Here is a 12,225-nt window from a genome sequence, read left to right as displayed (position 1 = left end):
ATAAAAATAACGGAAATAATAACTAAATTATGGATTATTGGTTGAATATAAAAAAAAGAATTAAAAGTTTTTTTCTTAAAAAATGTTAAGGTCCCAACAGTCGGAATCCCTACGACCCTGTAAACCCTATGACTGTAGGGTTTTGCGGATGACCATTTGGGAATCACTGGTCTAAATAGAATCCTCAGAAACAAGTAGTATTTTAGTAGAGTCACGTGATTCAGAACTGACGCAGTAAATATTTACACTCCATTATTGAAAATTGCATAAGCATATTTTTAATCAAAACAATTAATCTTATTCACGTGTATATAATTTGCATAACTCGTGATTTGCTATTTGATTGCGCTTTCTCGACATTTAAACTGTAAATTGATTTTAACTGCTCACTTTCGAATCAACTCTGCTTTGAAATTCAACTACAAATATACGTTGCCATTTCGTTAACTAAATCGTGAACAGATATGGAAATACCGATGCAACAACATGAAATGGATTCTAAAATCAATTTAGTTGATATGCCTGCAAAAACTCAATTGGAACCAACGCAATCAGAAAAGCCTGGTCGAGACATCAATGACTTGGGGAAAATGACTCTGGGTAAAAGAAGCTCAACTAAACTGAAAAATCCTGTCAAAGGAAAGAAGTCGAGACCAACCAAAGGAAAAAAATCGAAACCTGAAAAGAAACCAGCCAAATCCAAGGGCAAAAAAGGAAAAAGTGTTGGACGACCTCGTAAATGATACGTAAACGAATAATTATATTAATTAACTCTCTTCTAAAAACAAAATTTCAAAAGGAAAAAAAAAATCTAAATTGCTTCAATCTGTTCTTTATGGGAGATAACAATAAAATATATTAATCTTTGGAACATATGCAATTTGGTAAAGTACTATATAAAATAAATCATTAAAATTATTGCTTTCTGTATTTATTTTATTTCTAATTGATTAGTATGTTCGAATTAGTATGGTAATTGCAAAAATGCTTTAATATAATTCATTATTTTTATTAAAAATGGATTTGAAACATAAAACCTACATAATATAGATAAATTTTTTTTGAAGTTTTCTCATCTTAATTATTCGAATCATATTGATATTTGTTATAAATCACGGAATTCAGAAATTTTTTCACATTAAATAATATTCTGATTTCTACTGTGATCGTAAGATCATTAACCACTATCATGAAATCTCATTTTTGAGAAATGAAAAATTAGTTAAAAATGTTAAGACCAATTACATCAAGTTTTGTGTTAAAAACCATGTTCAATTTTGCTATATTGCTGTGAATCTATTCAGTTGTAAAAAAAATCACACCTAGGTATATAATTTCGAATACGTTGTCTTTAGTAACGTCAAGTGTGTATTACGAAACTCAAAATTAAATACATCGTACAGAAAAATCCTATTTTTGGTTAAACATATAGCATATGGAAAAGAAGTACTGAAAACTGATAGAGGGGATTGATTTAATATTGAGCACTACTATCCCACGAATTTAATCTGATTAAACGACTGAAAAATGTGTATTTTCATAATTTTCATTAAAAATAAGCAAAAAATTGAAACACTTTGACACAAATAGGATCTCTCAAAAATAAAATCGGGTCAACTTATTTGAAAAATACTATATCAAAAAAAAAAAAAAAAAATAGAATCTGTCGAAATGTATTAAATTAGTTCCACTCATAAGTGCTACTCTTAAAGATGCACATGCTTTTTTTTGTACACATATATACGTACAAAAAAAAGCACTGTTCATATTCGTAAGCAGTAAGGAATCCAGAATTTATTTTAATTTATAAATTGCGTTAGTTCAACCTATTAGTCTTTAGCCAGCCTGGCAAATGTATTTTAGTTGCCTATGGTTTTGCTGGATCTATATGTATGTCAATATCATTTGTTCAAATTAAAATGATAGGCGATAGTAGACAAGAAATGCATACGACGTCATTGTTAACGTCTTATGTGTCGAAATATATTTTCAATATTTAAATACTATTCATAATTGCAAATCGTTTTCAGTTTAATTATTATTTTATTTCGAACTTCTTTACATTCTCTTAACAATAATGATAATAGTAATAATAAGGAAAGTCACTCATCCCTTACCTGGGTATTAGAGGAAGTTTGGTGTAAATCGCCAAGTTATGTCATAAATGCAACGGCAATTGATTACCCGGTTAATTATTTGACCCCGGTGAACTTTTATTTTTTACTGAAAAGCGCACTTCAAGTAGTAATTTATAGTAGCTAATGAAAATTATTGTTTTAGTTTAACAACTGTTCATCGTCTCGCAGGGAATTCCGCCTTGTGCAATAACTAACATATAAAGCGTACCAAAAAATATACTTTTTTCTTTTACCTTATTAAATCTAGTGCAGAAACTTATCCATTTAAATAAAAGTCACTTAAAAGCAGTAATTGAAACGAATAGCCTTCTGTTTTCACAAGAGGAAAAAAAAAAAAAAAAAAAAAAGATTTTCATTTTAAACAAATCTCATCGCCAAAAAATTTCTCTGTTCAAATCAAGATTGCTATCATTGGTCAAGAGGAATGTGACGCAATATATAAATAAATGGAATTTTCGTAAAAATTTTTGTAATGAGTCATACTTAGAGCCACTAAATTAGAATAGGAGTCCATAGTGTAGGAGCCTTAGCCATACTAAGTTCGATGGTTACGATTTCATTGAATCTTTAATATCTTTAATAGATAATTCAGCGACAATTTTCAAAATTCTAAGAACTAGAGTTTCTTGGCGACACAGTTTCTGCAATACCCAATTACGAAAATGCTTTAAGTATAGTTACACGAATGCCACTGCCTTTAATTTTTATTTTATTTCATAGGCATTTTTCATCGAAAAACTTTGCAAAAAACTTACAGAAATGACGATCCTAAACATGTAAGTTTAAAAAAGTTGTAAAAAATTAAGTTCAAACATTAGGGGTCGTAAATTAATATTTAAGCGAAGAAAAAAAAAAGATATCGGAATCCAACAAATCACTATTAAGGAAGGCGTGACTAGAGAGATAGAAGTTAAAGAAGCTATTAAAACACTCTCCAAGTTCTATCCAAAAAAGTAAAATTAAAAAAAAATTATCATCTTCATTTCACCTTTGCCAATAGTTATTTGCCAGAGTAAATTTTATTTTCGCTAAATTATTAATTGACTGAAATTTATGCATTTTTTATAGCATTTAAAATGAGTGTTGTTCTACGTTTTTCTCGCCTGCACGACTAGATCAGATTACAGGTTTTCAAAGTGGGCGGTCAACACCTTCAGAGGAGGGGGATAACAAGGTTCTGGATATTTAAGGGGTGCGAAGGATTTGTTGAGAACGCATAAAATTAAAATTTTTTTTTTTTTGGTTTGGTACCTGAAGCATTATTTGCATTTTTCGTCATTATTTCTTGAAACATCATTATTTTTTGATAGCATCATTGTTTCTTGAAACAGTCAGTCTTAAAAGAAAACCGCTTTTTAACGATGGCGACAAAATATCAGAGTTCCACGTATACTATACAGAAATCCACGTTTAACTGTGAATTATCGCCCCTTGAATCCATATCTGTGACCCTGCGGTTTTCCCAAATTTCGTCAATTTTTTTTTCTTTCTGAAACTAGAAATCTATTATTCGAGAACTTAAAGTAAGCAAATATCTGTTTACTTTTGATCTCGTTTTAGGTAGAATTATTAGTTATCTATATTATATAAAACGCTAATACGTACGTATGTATCAATAAAACCGATGATATTTCTTTTCTCGCGCTGGCAACAGTTTTCATTTTTAATTGATTGGCTTCGGCGTGCAAGAGCACGTAGTGAGCATCATATGGCTAATCCATGTTATATAAAACGCCAAAACGTTTTAATTGATAGGCTTCGGCGCGCAAGAGCACGTAGTGAGCATCATATGTCTATCTATCTCCAATTGTCACCGAGGAAAAAACGGTTGGTTGGTTATGAGTACTGAAATAGTTCCTTTTCATTGGCAGAAATGAGAATGTTATGCTATTGCTATTTTATTTTGAATTGAGCGCTTTACTATTCCACGTTTTGTTATATTATTAGTTATGAGTTGAATGCAGTTTTAATATTTATTTTAAGTTAAATTTCATGAATCTTAATAACCTACGTACGGTTTATAACAATCTCCGAAGAAGAGAGAGCCGCTCTAATGAAACTCCAGAAGAGCAATATCAACGGAGAACTTTTCTCAACAACTTAAATTTAGAATAGTGTGATTAAGAAAAATATGTGAACTGTTTGCAATTTCAAATTAATATTGAAATTTACAGGTTTAGAATTTTCTACAGTGAAAAGTTTTCGGAACTTCAGTGTTCAAAAAAGTATACAAAAGCTAGACGTTAAGAACGTATCCAATGAGCGAGTAAAGCGAGCATCGGATTGCGAAGCAATCCGAAATGAACTGCGAAAGCAGTTCCGGGGGTTGGCGAGCACCAGCGAGCAGGGGGCGAAGCCTCCTAGTTATTTTTTATTATTTTCGATTCCTAAGAAACTACTTAAGACATCGCTTTGAAAATTTTTAGGGATATTTCAAATTCCATCAGTTAAGGCCGGGATAGCCTGATTTGTTGAGCCCTGGGCCCATGTCCAAGAGTTCGTGGGTTCGAACCCCGCCGGCCGAAGAAGTGTAGTAAATGGCGACTGATGCACGTTAAATCTGTCGAGTAGCAAAGTCCTCCATGTTCCCATAACAAATCAATACCTCTGGGAGTACTAATCTAGGAGTTTTCTTGTCTTCTGGATTGGTTCAAAATCACAAGGGTACGGAGTTGAACATTAGTAGTCGTAAATCCATAAAATTGGGTCAGCTGTTCAACGACGGTTATAAAAAAAAATTATATCAGTCGTATGCTGTGATAATGTTTTAGCGTTAACAGGAAAACTTTTTGAGTTAAGAAAGATTTTTGATGATATATGAAACTATTTTTTTGTTGATGAAACTAAAAATTCTCAGTTCATAATTTTTGAAAATTTTTTTTTCCAAAGATATGTATTAACAGTTATCTCAGTTTAAACATGTGTATGCAAATATTTCATGAAAAAAAAAAAAAAAAAACTGAAGCAATATCTTGTCTAGATGCCGAGAAAAAAGTACATAAAAAAAAATCAAATTTTAGCATTATTGGTATTGGTCTCCCCTTAAAGAGCTTAACGAATGTACGCTGTTCTTTTATACTCACTTTTTTAAAATAAAAAAAAATTAAAAAAAACATACGGCTATGTGAAAAAATTAAATTGAGATTTTTAGCGTTAATTTTATTTATCTTATATTTCTAATTATCTTAACACATAGTAATCTTAAGCATTTTTAAATTTTTTTTCCCCTTTACTCCGAGGCAATAATACAGCTGAGTTTTGATTATTTTTCAATATTGACTAAACTTTGCTATTCGGCCGATATTTTTGGCCGAATATTCGGTATTCGGAAAAATCACTATTCGTTACATCTCTAGTTATGATAAGCGTTATGTTAAAAATAGATTTCAAACCATACAGATTTAAAGTTAAAAATAGATTTTAAACAACACAGATTTATAAACTATTATTTCATCCAGGTATAAAAGTAAGCGCCTTGGCGCGATTCTGAATCCATAAAATATTTTTATTATTTTGTAACAACCTCAAATTAAAACGTTTTTCTATTCTCAGGAAAATTAAGCTTACTCAAGAAACTAAAATATTCCAATGCTCATAATAACTTTAAGACTATTACACAGAAATCACAATTCCAGGTACTTTTCGGTTATCGGACCCAAGCAGAAAGTAGTCAAAAAATTTAGACTTTCGGCATCTTTTATTTTTAAAATGCATGAAAATTAAATAAAGTAAAAAATTAATAAAAAATAGTTTAATTTCTTAGCGCCCGGTTAACCGAAATGCACCCAATTTCGTCAAAAATTATCGCGTAAATGTATTATTCAATTACGACCCCCCCCTTAATAAATGGTCTTAGGGTGGGAAAAATGTTGGAGCCACCCTTACCAATAAATGTATAGTTTGTCTGAAGTATGAACTCCCCTAGCCATTCGTCTGGACCAGTGGCCGTGACTATGGTTACGAGATATAACTATCTCAAGTAGGGGTGTGGAGTCACTGTTTAGGACAGGTTTTGGCTCTGGTCGGCGAGAGAAAGGTGATCTTTTTCTCCGGTCTATTGTGTTAGCCCTAGAGTGAAGAGAAGCTACCCTCCCTGAAATGCCCTATTCTTGTTTCCATAGCAGCAGACGGTCTCAGACTTTGTGATGGGGGGAGTTCTTACCATAGACAAACTATAGGTCCCTATATCCAAATCACAATCCTGAACTTTATTTATTCTTGACTAAAAAATGTATTATCCATTTCCCGACTTGCTCAACAGTTTACCATTTTGAGAATACATTTTGAAAATTTCGTTTAAATTCTCCCACTGTATTTCAGGAAAAAAAAAATTTTTTTTTTCTTTTTTCACAAATAAATAAATAAACCTTTTAGTACCAGCAAGCAATAGAAGTAAATTATTTCATTTCAGAACTCAATTCACTTTCTGATTCCGCCGGGGATTCGCCGGACAGTTTTGCTAGGGCTCCGAGAAACTCAGATATTCCGAGCCGAGCAACAAGGGGGGAATGGGGTGAGGAGGCGGGAAAGTTTTCCAGCCGAACTAAAACAAGCATTGAAAGGGGGTTGTGACGAGGAGCGGAAAGCATCCCGAACATTTCACTGTGTCAGGGTCGACAGCGAAGAAATAGAGCATTTTAAATTAAAAGCTGAGAACGAATGGAAGAAGGGAGGAGGGGCGAAGAAAATATTTATGAATAAGCGCTCAACGCACACACATATGCGTCGTGCAATGTAATGAATGAAGGGGGTAGAAAAGGAGTTTTGGAGTACAGTTAACCGTAACAGTTAAAGGAATTTTTGGCACTCTGCCATTTTCATGTTTCGATCAATACTGCGGTAGCTAAGCTCATTCTCTAGAAGGGAAGGTGAAATTTGTAAAAATAAAAATAATAAGTGTTTAAGTTGTTCTTTTTTTTTCTTTTATTAAGTTTCGAAAATTTGCCTTTTTGACGTCACCACCACAGCTTGCGCTTGCCTACCTGTTACTGGGTTCTTAACGAAAAGGCTACAGGCGATTCTACCCTGGGATAGAAGTTCTCAGGAAATCTTGCAACAGGAAAAGATAAATTTAAAAAGAAAGTCTGGTGGCTGGCAAGTTCTTGCCAAGCAGAAGATATTATGAGTAGATAATAATCCGATATTCTATGGAGGAAATACGAGGGGAAAATAGATGAATATTGTTGAACTGGCGAATAAAATTTCTCATTCACGAAATTCGCGTTAAGATATTACAGGACAGAGGGTTAGAATCAGACACCTGTCATCTGTTGATCGGAGATTTCTCTCAGATATTTAAAGTGGAATCAGAATTTCTGTTTAAAATTTGATTTAAAATTTTTTTTTTGAATATATATAAACGTTACGTGTAAATTTTATTTTATTTTAATTTTTAAAAAAAATATATTTATTTATTTAACCACATTAAGTATATCCCAATTTACAATCTCTTCAAAACAAACCTCAGTCTAGGTTTGTTCTAAAAAAAAATTGAAGCTTGGGTACAAACTAGGAAATTTTGTTACTGGCTTTGTAGTGGTTTATTTGTAGTATTTTCAACAGTGACCACTTTTCAGAATACGCGGCCACATTTTCAAAAATTTAAATACTTGCCTTAAATAATTTTAAAAAAAACCGTTGATATAACTAATTAGACGCATTTCTTGAAATATAGTAAACATCGCATTGTTCAAAAGTGGCTATATATATATATATATATATATATATATATATATATATATATATATATATATATATATATATATATATATATATATATATATATATATATATATATATATATATATATATATATATATATATATATATATAAATAAATAAGAAGAAACAAGCACGAAATAAAGTAATTTTAAGAATACACTATGGCTTGTGGCGAAGTTTAATTTTGCCCCATACTACACTGAACCAAAATACAAGTAATAAAAAGAAAAATCAATCTAACAAAATAATCGGAGAAAAGATCACTCAAGCTAACGTTCTCTCTCGCTAGAATTGCTCACAATTAAAAAGTCAACAAAAAAAAATTTCTGTTTGAACTGAGTCTGACCGTAGCAAGCTTCACACAGACGGCACGGCTCAATAGCAGCAGAACTTTTCCGATGGAAGTTGGACGTTCTGATGGACGTTTCCGGTGGTTCTAGTAAATCTCCTTACTCTAGCAAGTGCTAGATGGTTCTAGCAAGTCTCCCTCCCCCCAACCACAGTATTAATACAAAATATCTCTAAAAATTGACAAAGAAAGGGTTCATTCCAGTTTACGGATTAACCGGGGGTCATGAATTTCGTGGTTTTCTTCTTCATAAACGCAAATGTTCTCCCCGCTAATAAATGATAAAAACATACATGTTTAAGCTTACTAATATCCTATCTTTTAATCATTGGCATAGTTTGTCTTGCATAAAAATCAAATACATATTCTAAAATAGCAGTAAAATTTAAATTGCCTTTGTTAAAAAATTAGGATATTATTGAGGTTTTCTAGCCACGTAAATACTTTGTTTTTTAAGATTAATAATTTATTGTAAAGTATATTTATTCCTTTTTTTAATCCCCATTTTTTTTACTGTAGGTTTCAAAAATCAACCAAGGAAAAGTGAAAAAACACATCCTTCGTTTATCGAAAATTTCACCAGTTTAACGACCAAAAGAATGTGTTCTTTTAAATTTGGAAGTACGATTATTAAGCAACATTGTAATGCACTCTAATACTTTATAAAATTATTAAAATTCTTCAAAACTTAAATTGATAACGTTTTTTCAGGCTGGCAGATCACAAATATTTTTCCTTTTGACGAAATTTTTAACTATCATAGTCTACGCTACAACAAATATTTCTATGAATGACTTACTATTAAGACTTCATGATTAACATTTAAAAAACATAAATATGTATTTAATTTTAAATGAATTTGTATAATATAAAAATAAAATTAGAGTTAAAATCTCTTTCAGTTTGTTAAGAACATACGGACGGATTGTTTTCTTCTCTTTACTACACCCAAATCCGAAAAGTCGAACTTCATAGAAACACTTTTTGGGAAAGTATGAGAGAAACAAACGAAACAGACAAAAAAACTTTCTAAAAATAACAATAATCATTCGCGTACGTCAGTTTAAAAGCTGTACCGTTTTTACGTAAATGCAAACAATGGCAAAGTTCAAGTAAGAATGTCATTCACTTTTGAAAATATGTAGTTTACTGAGTCATCGAGGAAAAATATATTTAAATGGTTCGACGTCAATGGCCAATTTTAAAGAATGAAACGAAGTACAATAGGAAACAGTTTATACAGGCTATGTAAATTATTATATCTTCATAATTTTTTTTTTTTTTTTTTACATTAAGGCAGATTAATATTAAACGAATTCAACTAACACATCGTGAGAGTATAGTTGCAATGTCATACCAAACAGAAAAAGTATTGATAGCTGGGGTACTTATCAAAAATCGTGTTAATGTTGTCTTGCGTATATATGACGAACGAAACGTACCCTTTAACTTCGTCTAAACATTGTTCTTCAAAGCTCTGTCGCCAAGAAAAATAAAAAAGCCGCATTTTAAGTGCCTTACACCTGAAGCAATGCGATGATTACAAGCTATGTATATTATTATTTGGGCTTTAAAACTGATAAATAACTTAAATATTTTAGAAGTTATTAGAATTTTTTAAAAATCGCCAATTTGGCGACATTTTCCCACCTAGATGGAAATTATCAAAATCACTGTCTTATTCTCAGTTTTTGCAAATTTTTATGAGCCCAGATAATGCAGAATTGGAAATATTAAAACATTAGACCACAAACCCACTTCATTTACACAAAATTGTAGCTTTTCCCCATATTGACGTTTTGCGCCATTTTCAAAATAAGCATTAACAGCGCTGGCTTTAGATGGGCTAAACTTGACCTAAAAATCATGAGTAACTGCTGTAAACTCACAGCAGTTATTGAAATAATATATAATTAGAAAAAAAAGCATCATTTCATATGACGACGGAGTCTTCGAAAAACAGCCTTAAAAAACACGAAAGATATGTCCAATTCTTAATACAGAGTTGAGTTTTCTTCTGCTGAAATCATTCCACACTGCACTTCATCTACCGAACTAGATTTTTGGGAGTCATATCCCATTTTGAAAGATTCTAATAATTTAGTTAATGATCTTTCTAATATCTCACCTTTTCCCAATATTTGGAAGTCTATTCTTATTTAATCTGTTGCACCCTCGAGGTTTTCCTCAAATCCCTTCACGCAGTATGGCACTATCTTTCCCCGGCGGTTCATACTTGAATTTAACCTCATAATTCACAGGTATCATATCCCACACACCTGCCATAGATTAACTCCCCTCTTATTAGTTCAAGATCGACTGCTGCATAAAAATTTTAAGTGTGTGTGCCAGAATAGCGAGATAAAGCCAAATATTGATGGAATTATATTTCATGGGAAATGTTTTTCTTTAAAATTGATGGTCGCCTTCTTATGAATGACGCGTAAAATAGTCGTCTATAATGATTTGTAATTTAAAAAAATTTGTAACTTAGAACAAGAGGAAGAAAGAAAAAATGGCGATGCTGAATAAAAACAAGAACCAGTCAAAACATCTATACATAAAAATATTTCTTAAAGCTTTTTTTTTAAAATTTAGAACTGCAACGTATAAATTATCTTGACAATTAATGATTTTCTTCATACATTTCTAATATCATTAATTATTAATCTTGTTCAAATGTATTCTTGATATAAAACGTAAACAATCTCTCTTTGCTAACGCAGCAATTTATTTTTCCTGAAATTTAAAATTACATCAATATTGTTTTACAATGAAATATTTTACAACGATTACGTTTACTAATTAATTGCAATGATATATTTTTTCTATGTAATTCTGTATGCTGATAATGTTTTTAAAACATGATATTTTACTTTCAAATTTAAACAGTCAAATTCTAAAAAATCGAGTAGTTTAAAAAATTAAGTATTATTAAAAATCTAGTAAATTATTGTTCCCAAAAATTTGATTTAACTTTTGAACTTTATTTTTGAAAATATTAATTATTATCTATGTTTTATCTTAGTTAAAGTACATAAATTACAAGCTATAAGCACACTTTTATATATTTTTTCTTCTTAGGGAATTTGTGTTAATTGTTAGATTAATATATATATTTTAAAGGCATTTTTATTTTTTACTCCATATCGGTAAGTTTTCGGTTTTCTGTAATCTCAAACTCATTTTTCAATTGCATTTTTATTTTCAGTAATATAGACACCTTATAATAAAGAGTAATTTTTATCTTAGGATAATTATTCTTTATTTCGAAATGTGTACTATGTAAAGAAATGTGTACTGCCGAGATCTTTTTCTTCCATAAAACATTTTTCGTTTCATTTTATTTTATAATTCGATTATTGTGTATAATATATATGCATTTTACTTTTGTACGTGAATTTTTAACGTCTTGAGAGTTTCGCAACAAGTGCATGCACACAGTTTTAAGCATATATAATATTAGAATTCAAAATAAAGGTTTAACTGAAAAATCTGTAAGGTTTAACTTAGCATAAAAACATGCTAAGTGTTACCTTGAAAACGCTCAAGTTTTCGAATCGTAAAGAACATGAAATGATACCGGCTGTAAACTATGATAAGTTTTTTAATAAGGCGATTTTCAATACTAGAATGCCGTATGTAAACAACCTTCAAAGGTGATAGTTAGAAATTTACTTAAATGTCATTCAGCGATGCTTTCTCAACTAAGCTCTTCAATTAAGAAATCCCCATAATATCGATGACACAATACCCTATTCGAGTTGAAAGAAAATTAACCTCATAACGCTAGATTACTTAAGAATAGAGTTTCCATACTTAAATTCCTTTTATTTCATTTTAATTACCTTCCTTTCCGTGTCGAGCTTAAAATACCTTGTCTAAGTATTTAGAACTAGATTCTTTGTTTCGTTGCCTTGAGAAAAGTATCGCAACAATAGATTTCCGCCCACTTTAAGGTCGAGAGATTGAACGAGACCGTTCTTATTGTTTTTATTTTATTTTTCTCTCTCTCTT

At 30.8% G+C, this 12,225-nt stretch overlaps 1 protein-coding gene across 5 annotated transcripts in view; it reads right to left on the bottom strand.

The window, feature by feature from the left end:
* The window catches only part of LOC107457020 (syntaxin-1A), a 165,305-nt gene that overhangs the window by 30,194 nt on the left and 122,886 nt on the right, over nt 1-12,225 (bottom strand). The window lies entirely within an intron of this gene.

The sequence above is a fragment of the Parasteatoda tepidariorum genome, chromosome 8 (genome assembly GCF_982258835.1).
Source record: "Parasteatoda tepidariorum strain Cologne lab strain chromosome 8, Ptep-v5.0, whole genome shotgun sequence".
NCBI classification, from domain to species: Eukaryota; Metazoa; Arthropoda; class Arachnida; order Araneae; family Theridiidae; genus Parasteatoda; species Parasteatoda tepidariorum.
The sequence above is the reverse complement of the archived record's forward strand: the minus strand, read 5'-3'. Positions and strand labels throughout refer to the sequence as shown.